The sequence below is a fragment of the Schistocerca cancellata genome, chromosome 10, assembly GCF_023864275.1.
Source record: "Schistocerca cancellata isolate TAMUIC-IGC-003103 chromosome 10, iqSchCanc2.1, whole genome shotgun sequence".
Taxonomy (NCBI): Eukaryota; Metazoa; Arthropoda; class Insecta; order Orthoptera; family Acrididae; genus Schistocerca; species Schistocerca cancellata.
In genome coordinates, this window is record NC_064635.1 from 183,115,553 (window position 1) to 183,127,792 (window position 12,240).

The 12,240-nt window shown below is 38.8% G+C and overlaps 1 long non-coding RNA gene across 1 annotated transcript; it reads right to left on the reverse strand.

Moving 5' to 3' along the window:
* Window positions 1-9,842: 9,842 nt before the first annotated feature.
* Window positions 9,843-10,425, reverse strand: LOC126106340 (uncharacterized). The gene is made up of 3 exons (XR_007523334.1): window positions 10,351-10,425; window positions 10,169-10,279; window positions 9,843-10,009 (listed from the first exon to the last, which is right to left on the reverse strand). It is a non-coding gene; the product is annotated as an uncharacterized LOC126106340 (long non-coding RNA).
* Window positions 10,426-12,240: the final 1,815 nt, after the last annotated feature.

The window sequence follows — 12,240 nt, forward strand, 5'->3', positions numbered from 1 at the left end:
AGAAGAGAATAGAAGCCTTCGAAATGTGGTGCTACAGAAGAATGCTGAAGATTAGATGGGTAGATCACATAACTAATGAGGAAGTATTGAATAGGATTGGGAAGAAGAGAAGTTTGTGGCACAACTTGACCAGAAGAAGGGATCTGTTAGTAGGACATGTTCTGAGGCATCAAGGGATCTCCAATTTAGTATTGGAGGGCAGCGTGGAGGGTAAAAATCGTATGGGGAGACCAAGAGATGAATACACTAAGCAGATTCAGAAGGATGTAGGTTGCAGTAGGTACTGGGAGATGAAGAAGCTTGCACAGGATAGAGTAGCATGGAGAGCTGCATCAAACCAGTCTCAGGACTGAAGACCACAACAACAACAACAACATGAGGACAGTATTGAATTCCGATGCACCACTGCAGGTATTCACGATGAAACACAGAAATTGCATCGGGATATTTTACAAAAAGCACAATAGCGACTTCTGTACATGGGGAGTGACGATTCAAACAGTCTGTGTTTATGCCTTTCCTGTGAGAACACTATTAGATTCCGATGCACCATTGCAGCTTTACTGTATCCCTTGGACTTTCACATTGCCGATGAAACCGATAAATTGCATCGGGATTGAATACTAAAGGCACAATGCTTACACGGGGAGTGACAATTCAAACAGTCTGTGTTTATGCCTTTCCTGTGGGAACAGTATTAGATTCCGATGCACCACAGCAGGTTTACTGTATCCCTTGGACCTTCACGTTGACGATGAAACACAGAAATTGCGTCGGGATTGAATACAAAAGCCACAATGCCGACTTATGTACAAGGAGAGTGACGCATCAAACAGTCTATGCTTGTGCCTTTCCTGTGAGAACAGTATTAGTTGGCGATGCACCTCTACAGATTTACTGTATTCCTTGGACCTTCACAAAAGGCGCAATGTCGACTTTTGTACATGGGGAGTAACGCTTCAAACAGTCTGTGATTTGTGCCTTTCCCTTGAGAAAGATTCCGATGCACCACTGCAGGTTTACTGTATCCCTCGGACCTTCACATTGACGATGAAACACAAATAACGTCGAGATTGAAAACAAAAGTGACAATGCCGACTTTTGTACAAGGGGAGTGACTTTTCTAAGAGTCTGTGATATGAGCCTTTCCTCTGAGAGCGGTACTAGATTGCGATGCATATAACGATATGTTTACGTAATGTGTATACATAAACATACAGTTATAAATGTCCCCGTTCGTAGTCTCTAATTATAACAATATGTTACTTTTGTGCTGTAACATATAGCTATAATCAGCGGTGGAAACATATTTGCGAACGCCGACCGTGTGCGGCTGTTTCTTGTTGGATCGTCCGATCAGTCGGAAGTTGCATTGCAGAGGAGAGTAAATGCCTATTCAAAATATAATTATTTTGGATAGCTCAACATGAATTTCCTAAGGGACCGTAGTTTGTCATGCATTTACCAGTAGAATATAGCGCGGAGAAAATATTTCGCCGCATGCAACTTCCGTCCGAACTCGACGAAAGAATTCGTGACTGTGAACTCTCTATTTGGCAGAAACATATAGAAAATTAAATAATTTCATGAAGAAGTGCGACATAGATTCTATAGTAAATGAATAGTCCATACACCAGTTCCATTTAACTCTGAATTTATGGCAAGTAATAGACAAACTTACATTGCAATGACGGATTTAACATGGATGCCGTTTTGACTGGCACTTCTCTTAATGAAAACAATTCCTTTGACGTTTTCACATACACGTCGCACAATAAATCTACTGCTAGGCACTTTTAGTATTACACATTTACTTTACACTAGAACAATATTAATTTTAACAATAATAATACGGCGGCAAGACATGCGCGTCCGACACAAGTTACAGGAGACAAGAGAAGAATGAGTAACTGTTCATCGAGAATATCTCGTACTTCAAAAAAAAAAAAAAAAAAAAAGTGTAAAAGTGTTCTTCTTCTGTCCGTTTTTCGCGCCGCGGTTTTCAAAGTCAATAACTCACTGCATCTCTGACGGCGCTTCGACAATAAACAAGTTACGTCACAGGTCGTTCACCTTTTACATTCTCGCAACATTATTTGCTAACTGTAGCTGTTGCCGACTGACTGCTCGATTAGTGAATGATTTAAAATGATAAGACAATCACATAATGTTACATTGCCTTCCATGGGAATCTTGGAAATCAAGGAGATTACCAAGATTCACATGTCGCCGTTAACATTATGGGATTGAGTACTTTACAGATTTACATTGATCAAACACAGTATTCCTGTCATTTGATTATTAGGATTACACAAATATGGTGATCTCTCATTCATAGACAAAGAGAGTTCTTAAGGTGAAGATACACAAAAAAATTTAAAAACTAAGACAGTAAATCTACGAAGTTTACAATGGAGATTATACGTTATACTCATTACAGTCTTTTTTTTTTTTACAGAGTTCATAACGACCATCTTTGTGGCCTCAAGTTATTGTCCAGAGCTCATACGCTCTTTGCTCCTGAAAGAAAACACATAGGATTCATCTTTTTATACACACATAATTATCACACAATTCTCACACATGGAATTTCTCACACGTGTCCATTTTTATACACACATACTTCTCACACATGGAATTTCTCACACGTGTCCATTTTTATACATATATAATTCTCACACATGGAATTTCTCACACGTGTCCATTTTTCATTGCTCACTAGTTGTCATGATTTTTACGCTTTCACTGTTTGTGTATTGACAGGTAAGTTAAAATTTGATTATTCTCCAGGTGCAGCTTATGCTTGAGAAGTTGGATCGCTACTTTGCGGTCTTCGAGTAGAAAACTTTTCATCAGCTCTGGCGGGCGAGTCTCACTCGCACGTTACGTACACACGTTACATGTAACAAAAGAAATATAAATACCCATTAGTCTAAAAACTAAGCTTAAATCTATTTTAGGACTTGGGATTCATAGGAATTTGACTTTGTCACTATTCGCGTGTGGTTTGGCTGTTCACATTTCATTCACGGGATATAACATTAGCATAGTATGTGATATGTTGTGAACTCATATAAAAGTCTTTTATTTTGGGAGCGGCTTTCATGGAAAGTCCGTTTCGTCGAACTGCAGGGGGAGTGCTGTGCTAGTACATCACTTTAAATTTAACGCGTTTGTTGCGTCGATGTACGTTGACACAGGCTGATTGTTAGAGCTGAATCGCAACTCGAGGCGCTCACTAGCCTCCACGCGGTACTTCAGCTTTTCCGCGCACGGTTCAGTGAACACGTTGCGTCGATGGTGTTGTATTTTGTGGTTTGCTGAGGCTGGTGAGGAGGGACGAGGATTACCAGGGACAGAGGCTCCATTGAAACCATCCCTGTCTCCACATTTTCCAGCCGATTTTGAAGATTTTAAGGTAGGCTAGTGCTCGCACTTTGCAAAGCAGCTAACACACTTGGTTTCCGATGCACTGCACGTAATCACATCACCGCCTTCGGTTACACAACCGGACTATCATTGTCCGTCGGCCTATCTGCACGTTTAACACTTTTTTCTTCATCGTGTCTGTGGCAGACTTCCACACCATTTTAAGCCTTCACTTATACACCACTATGTACACCATTTTTTACAGTTTATAATCAAATAGTTTGTCTCACTTTGAAGCTTGCTAAGTCAGAGCTTTGATTATCATGTCCATTTCAATTTCTGTTGCTTTGTTGCTAACTACCTTAACATTTCGCTTTACATTGTTCCTCATCTTTCTCTAAGACTAATTATGCTTTTAGTTCACAGTCACAATACATTAGTTTCTCCGATCTGTTAGCAATTATTATTATTTTAATTCATTTCAATCGTTCTTTCTATTTATTAGATTCATTAAAGTTATCACTGTCATTTCAACAAAAATTCTCTTTTTACTAGATGTGAGGATCAATCAGTCACATTTGATTGCCCTTTCACATGAGAACAGAACACCATTCAAGAAAATTTCAAATTCCTTATCGCGATCTCGGTTTGCGTCTCGGATTGACTTTAAAAGGAAAAATAAAGAGATTTCAAAACTAGCTTTTCCCGATTTCGTTCACGCGTTTCCTTTTGAAAATCGTATGCCAAACCAGCCTTCCACGTCAACCGCATTTCTCAATCTGTGACGTCAAGTCTATGGGACGGGTTTAGGCGGGTTAGGATATTTACACAAATTCAGAAGAAAGACATAGATATAATAGTACATAGAAGAAGAAATCTAGCAAACAATTCCTTGTTCCTTATGACTTAGAAATTAATTTTCCTTTGCGCCGTACGTCTGCGTACGCGCTCCAATTACAAACTAGCTACTTTGTTTTGCCGGCGGTTTCATTGTCATTTTATTCTCGCCTTGACGCCTGCTTGCACTACACTGCATTGGCCTCTATATATGACCTTAAGTCATAATTGCTTTGTCCTTGCCACTTACGCTCTTATACTTGGTATTTATTTCACTTATGGCTTTGAACGTATCTGTCCTGCGTATTGCAATTACAATTAATGCTACTTTGTTTATCTAGCTGAAGGATAGCACTTTCGTGGTCATGTTGGTACTTACAAGTAACTCACATGCTTTGTAAACATTATGTTATTTTAATGCAGAGAGGAACCTGTTCCAGATTTCTATGTACATTGGAACTTAATCTAGACATAGCTGATTTAGAAACCAATTACTTGTTTTCCTTTTTAGTGGGATCAGGAACCAATAATTGTCAAGCGACCCATGTCCTTGACGAAAATAAATTTCGTTTCTGGATCATTGCTCCTTGAACTTAAAAAAATTCTTACATACTATGTTTTATTTTCACTTCTTTAGCATTTCATATCGCAGAAGCCGGCTTGTTAGGCACATCCTTCGCTTTATATTTCATTTCTCTCTCTTAAATACTATCTCCTTAAAACAAAATCTTAAAACTAGAGTTCTTGGAGTTGATCACTTTCTTTGTTAAGCAAGAAATTTTTTTTATTTATCAGCTTGTCTGTACTTAAATTATGGCTCAAGATAACATATTTTAAATTGTCTGCTGTATAGCAAGATAGACTCACTGTCGTGTAATATATTCTAAGCATTTTTTTTTAACGAAGTCAAATCAGTTGTCACTTAGTCACTAGCGGCTAACCTTCTCTTGTCATTATAAAGCTTTCCTTTTGACTTGTTGTCTTTTTTAAGATCAGAGTGATGGTATAATCCTTTTATTTTTCCATTTGCGGGATCAGAAATCAGATAACAACCTGTATGCGGTATACGAAGGATCTCGTAAGGTCCCTCAAAAAGACTTTGCCATTTTCGATTTTTGTGTAAGAGCAACGATGGTTTAAAGTGTGTTTTTAGCAAGACCTTTTTCGCCTACTTTATAAGTTAACACCTTATTAATATGTTTGTCATACGCCTTCTTGCGTAAATTGGCTTGGGTGGTCAACGTTGTTAGAGCTTGTCTTATTCTGGCGTCTAAACTAGCACTTGTGTTGTTACCCTTAGGAATTGATTTGACCTTGAACATCCTTGGACGGTTAATGTTGGAATTTTAATTAATGTACTAATTTGCTTATAGAAACATAAGGACATAGCATTAATATTTGCACCTGTATCTAGGATTACAGTCGTCAAAATTCCGGCTATAGGAAGTTTTGTCATAGCTTGCACTTGGTCATCTATCGGTTCATCACCATCAGTTGTCTCTTTCTCTTGTAATAATTCTTGTCTCATGTCAATCCCGTCATTGTATCTCAGTACAAGTACGTCATGGTTAGTCTCTCCGTCGAAGTGGTAGCCCCCATTCTGTCTCACAGCATCACTTAGGGAGCTTTCAGATGCTGGACTTAGTTTTCCTGCTTGTGTGGTTTTGATTGGCCTTCATCATTAGAAAGTTCGACCAATCTGACATTGTGAGAACACTGAGGAACAAAATTACTGTTATGCACAAACCTTGTGTCAAAATGTTGCTGCGTCTGTTCTGGTGTCCAATACGTGTTACTGTCTTCCGCGTTTACGAAAAATACAGGGGGATTGTAATGCCTTCGCGGAGTCTGATGATTTTTATTACTATTATGATTTCCGGAATTGTTACTGTGAAATCCACCTTCACACTGTGGGTTGCCGTTAAACTGTGTGTTTCTGTACATTCCCTGCGCTTGATTTTTACTAGGCGCGGAGTTGTATTGGTATGAGTGGGCGTTATCAGCTGTTTGTTGCTGCCCGTAATTTGAGTGTTGGCTGCGCGAGTACGGTGCATTCCATTGCGATCCGCTCTGCTGTTGCCAACCTTTTTGACTGAAACCGTTTCCAAACTTCTGCTTGCACGATTGATTGCCGTACTGGTTACCAGTCGTGTTATACACAGGATTGAATCGGTTGTGTTGATTATGTCTATTCCTTTTGTGCGGATACCCACTGCCTTTATTTCCGTTTTGCCAATCGTTACTACTTTTTGAACCGTTCCCTGGCTTTTCATAGCCGTTACTGTCGTAATGTTGTGGCCAAGAATTGTGCGGAGTATTCCGCGGTTTGTTAGCTCTCATGTCCTCATAGATCAGGTCTAGGGAATCTAATATCGACAGAAAGGTATCTGGATCATCATCTGGTATGGCTATCAGCTTTTCACGAATCGAAATGGGTAATTTAGACTTGAGAATCATAATTACATCTTTACTATTGATAGGGTTATCCCAATACCTAATTTTGCCAAGATATTTTTCGAAGTACATTCTCAGGCTACTATTACTGGGGTCAAATTGTTCTGCATTATAGACTTCTTTACGAAGGCGCTTCTGAACACCTTCGTTCCAAAATTTGCTGAGGAAACAGTGCTCAAACTCCTCATATGTTCGACACTTATCAACCATTTCTGTTCCCCATATTGCCGATTCGCCACCTATATATCCGGTAACAAATTGGATACGCTGTCTATCAGTCCACGAATTTGGAAAAATGCCGGAGAATCCACGAAGAAAGACAATTGGGTGGATATTTCGTTTTTCTGGGTTAAAGGTTTGAAAAATTCGATGCTTTATTATGCTTTCTTCCTTCATCATTTTTACTACTGAGTCAGATTCTTGATTTCGATGACTAACTGGAATATGTGGTGGTGAAGTGTGTTCATTAGATACAACAGGTATTCGGAATTGCCGAAATAATTCATCTTCTTCCTCTGAGGCTAAAGAGTTAGGATAATTCGGTCTCTGTATTCGGGAACTACTACTCACTTGTGCCTTCAGGTTATTTAGCTGTTCCGTTACCTCTTGCTTCCACTTTGGTAATTCTTGCTGAAGTGTACGCCTAATGCTACCGAGTTCAGACATTACGGTATCTCCGGAGCTTCCAGGAGCTGACAAGATACCAAGAGTGGTTGCTTTCACAGTCTCTACTAGGTCTTTGTTAATTTTATCTTCGACAAATTTGTCCTTTCCAGCAATCCAGTTCTCATACTTTTCTCTAAATTCTCTCTCATGACTATCTAGCCTCTCCTTTACTTTCGTTTCCGTTTCCAGAGTCAAGTTTGACATTCCCTCAGTTAGTTTTTCTACCTGCGTAGTTACTCTGTCTAATCTGTGATTAACCGTGGTTATGGTGGAGTCAAGATTCTTGGTTGCGTTTCGGATGTCAACTGTCTCGCTTTGCATGGTAGCTAAAGTGTCATTCAGTTCGAAAATTATTCCACTTCGCATTTGAGAAACAGCATCCTTAACTTGCTTTGCTACTTCTTTGGCTACGTTTTCTCTAACAGTTTTTATTTCTTCGCTTACTGTAGAAAGTTTATCTTCAAGTGAGGCTAACATTTGTCTATTTTCGTCTTTCAAATCATTTTTAATGGAATTCACCATTTGGCGATTTCCGTCCTGCATCATTTGACTTATTTGACTCAGTAGCTGTTTGAATACATCGTCTGTCACTACCCCTGAATTGCTTTCACCTGCCTCCCTTGTAATCGGTATATGGCTACGACTACTAGTGGCAGAAAATATGTTGGCATTGTCTAGTTCAGTACCAGTAACATTATGGTGTGAGGCACCAAAGTCCGTAAGATTTCCCACTTCACTTTCTACAATTGTTTCAATTGGTGTCTCAGCCCTACTAATTACCGTGCGGGACCGTAAGCGACGCGACACTTCACTCGTTTCATTCCGTTCATTTGAATCTAGTGATGACATTTTATCGTCTGCCATAGCTCACTTATTTACAAACAGTAAGTCAATTAGTGGTGGGCAGGAAATCGCGTATCTGTTAGAAATCACAGTGACTGAGAAGTCACAGATATCACAGTAGCAACTTTACAGAATCTAACTGTGATTTCAGTCACAGTTAGCAGTCGCAAGTAGTATTTCATATTCAAAGACGTGAGCCATCTATTGGTCGAATTTAGCACTGCTTTCTGCGATTTCAGTGACAAGTCGCAACTAAGAGTCGCAAGTAGCAACTAAAAAGCGCGGTTAACAGTGGCATCTGTAGGCCAAAGTTCGTACTACGTCCATCTCTGCGGTACGCTATGGAGTCCAACTGCGATTTCCGTGACAAGTCGCAACTAAGAGTCGCAAGTAGCAACTAAAAAGCGCAGTTAACAGTGCCATCTTTTGGCCAAAGTTCGTACTACGTCCGTCTCTGCGATACGGTATCGAGTCTAACTGCGATTTCCGTGACAAGTCGCAACTAAGAGTCGCAAGTAGCAACTAAAAAGCGCAGTTAGCACTGCCATCTGTTGAGGAAAGTTCATACTACACTATTCGCTACCGAGTCAAACTGCGATTTCTGTGACAAATCGCAACTAAGAGTCGCAAGTAGCAACTAAAAAGCGCAGTTAACATACTTTTCCTAGTGTCATCTGTTGACCGACGTACGTACTTCGTTATGAGAGCCTTGTGCCTCACGAGTTCGATGTGCTGTGTGTGCATACGAAGGGCTTATTTTAATAGTGGTACAAGTCCATTTTTGTTCATTTTGAGATACAGAGTCGTAAAGTTAAATGAGCGCTGACAAATTTGCATTTGAGATACCAGAAATATTCAAGCATATGGCTTCTTGCTAGAGATGAACCTTTATTTATGTTTGTTTGGATCACTAATTTCAGAAGCATTATAGACAGAAAAGTGGAGGTAATGGACTAGTACCACTATTGAAATAAGCCCTTCATATTATATGACGACATGCACATTCAGCATCAGTTATGGTTGGTCAAATACTGCTGTGACTCTGAATGTATTATATTAATAAGAAGCAGCATTGCCTTTTTCTCCTGAAAATATCAAGTAACGTAACAAATGTGTTTGATTCTGCTTCCAATATGACAGTTTTGGTTAATACTCCACATGCCTACAGGACTTTGCAATGTTAACACAGCAGAACTCAGACATCTGTATAAGTGTAGAGAAATGAAAACAGTCATATGAATGCCTCACTTTTGTTCCGACACAGTTCAAGACTCGGGAGAAAAGTTTTACACCTGGTGTTCTACATGGCAACTTCAGACACAAGAACTTTTTGCCGACACTACTACCACCTACATAAGTAAGCTTTTCCTGTGTTACTTTCAAGTAATGCACTTAAGCTATTCCTGATTTAACTGGAAGATCTGTACTTCCCACTTTCATATTAACAGCCTCAAAATGCATATTGTAGACTTCAGGATAAGTTACAGGTCAGTGTCATACCAAGATGTGGAGAAGGGGGGGGGGGGCGGCATGTCTCACTCCAACAAGTGTTTACCAATAAGTAAGTGGCGGAAAATTATGGGTATAGGACGGCTGAAACATGTGGAAAATGAGATTTTTATTATTCACTCACTGTATTTGACATTTATTATTCCTTTAAAATCGCACAACAACTTCAATAAAACACAGGTTAATCATTCACACTCTTATTTCACAATTATTTCACTTTTAAACTGCAAATCCTCTAAGAGCTGTCTTGAATCTTCACGAGTCTCTCTCAAAAACAGCCTTGATGTGGATAGATACGTACAGCAACCAGTAATCAGAGTCAGAACTGTGTCTGCAAAAACACAAGGATTATTAAACAATTTTTGCTGTCATTAATTACTAGCAATATAATTGACAGAGTAGATTGCTAATATTTGCTATAATGAATATCACATTTGTGAGAACGATCTCACTGAAGTAATTAAGTACATCGAAACGCTTAGAAACTAACCTCTCGTCTGACGAAAACGGTCTAAAGACGCAGTGGCAATTTCTTCAGATCTGTTGACAATGATATTTTGAGTTGTCACTTTACTGAGTGACTGAAATGTAGTTCAGGTACCTGTGAACATAACAATATGTTAGAATTCATTTTCTAAATACGAACTATTACGGTAGTGTACGGCTACTTACATATTAATTACACTATTAATATTTTCACAGTTGTTTCTTTAATACAAAATTAAAGCCAATGGAAGAAAAAACGTAAAACATACTTGCCAACGACAGGTTTGTTGAGATGCAATTTTCTGTGTTGACAGATGTAACTTTTTCATACGGTGGTAAGTCGCAGAAATCGCAGGAATCACAGAAATCGCAGAAGTAGCAGAAGTCACAGAAATCGCAGAAGTAGCAGAAATCGCAGAAGTAGCAGAAATTGCGGAAGTGACAGAAATCGCAGAAATAGCAGTGGCGGAGGGATACACGACCTATGTTCCTTAACTGCAACTCTTAACTGCGACAAATCACAGTTAAGAATAACAGATACTGAAAAGTAGCATTCACATAAATCACTGATATCGGAAAATCGCAGTTTAGCCCATCACAAAAGTCAATGAAGTTCGTTTGAGCTACGGCCGTCAGCTGTCGACAGAGATGTAATTTATCGGTTGCGAGTCGGTTGTCACTGCTACGTCACAAGATCGGAATGTCGGGAGATGCACGTCACGAGAACAAGAGACTATTCTGGACCATAAAGAAAGTATGGCTGCACACTGTTCAAAATAAATGAAAACTAAGGCTGGTCAGCTCCGTGAACAGGCAGCGGACATTTAAAAACAAATGATATGAAATACACAACAATGGAATTTAAACAATACTTGAAGAAATTACTAATCTACTAAATGCAATCTACTGAATTCAAAGCAAATTTTACTGCAACTAATAAAGATCGTCACAAATTGATTAATGTCGGCTGAAATTAAGGAACCTTGGCTACGGCTAACAAAATTTTAACTTACGTTACTGAAGACTGCCTTGGGCGTTGCAACTAGATTTTCGCACAAATTCTGTTCCAAAAAAAAAAAAATCTCTCTTCCATAATTTTCTCTGAATATCTCGTTTCTTTCGCTCAATGGAAATTTTATTGGATGGCGTTTGATGTCATGTAACAAATAAAAAGCACAAGATTAGCTACAATTATTTATGAATATTCCCACAATGCGTATCTTATATAAATTTTTATTCCTTTGAGTATATATTTTTTAAATTCAAGTCCCTGTTCGGGCGCCAATTATAACGATATGTTTACGTAATGTGTATACATAAACATACAGTTATAAATGTCCCCGTTCGTAGTCTCTAATTATAACAATATGTTACTTTTGTGCTGTAACATATAGCTATAATCAGCGGTGGAAACATATTTGCGAACGCCGACCGTGTGCGGCTGTTTCTTGTTGGATCGTCCGATCAGTCGGAAGTTGCATTGCAGAGGAGAGTAAATGCCTATTCAAAATATAATTATTTTGGATAGCTCAACATGAATTTCCTAAGGGACCGTAGTTTGTCATGCATTTACCAGTAGAATATGGCGCGGAGAAAATATTTCGCCGCATGCAACTTCCGTCCGAACTCGACGAAAGAATTCGTGACTGTGAACTCTCTATTTGGCAGAAACATATAGAAAATTAAATAATTTCATGAAGAAGTGCGACATAGATTCTATAGTAAATGAATAGTCCATACACCAGTTCCATTTAACTCTGAATTTATGGCAAGTAATAGACAAACTTACATTGCAATGACGGATTTAACATGGATGCCGTTTTGACTGGCACTTCTCTTAATGAAAACAATTCCTTTGACGTTTTCACATACACGTCGCACAATAAATCTACTGCTAGGCACTTTTAGTATTACACATTTACTTTACACTAGAACAATATTAATTTTAACAATAATAATACGGCGGCAAGACATGCGCGTCCGACAAAAGTTACAGGAGACAAGAGAAGAATGAGTAACTGTTCATCGAGAATATCTCGTACCTCAAAAAAAAAAAAAAAAAAAAAAAAAAAGTGT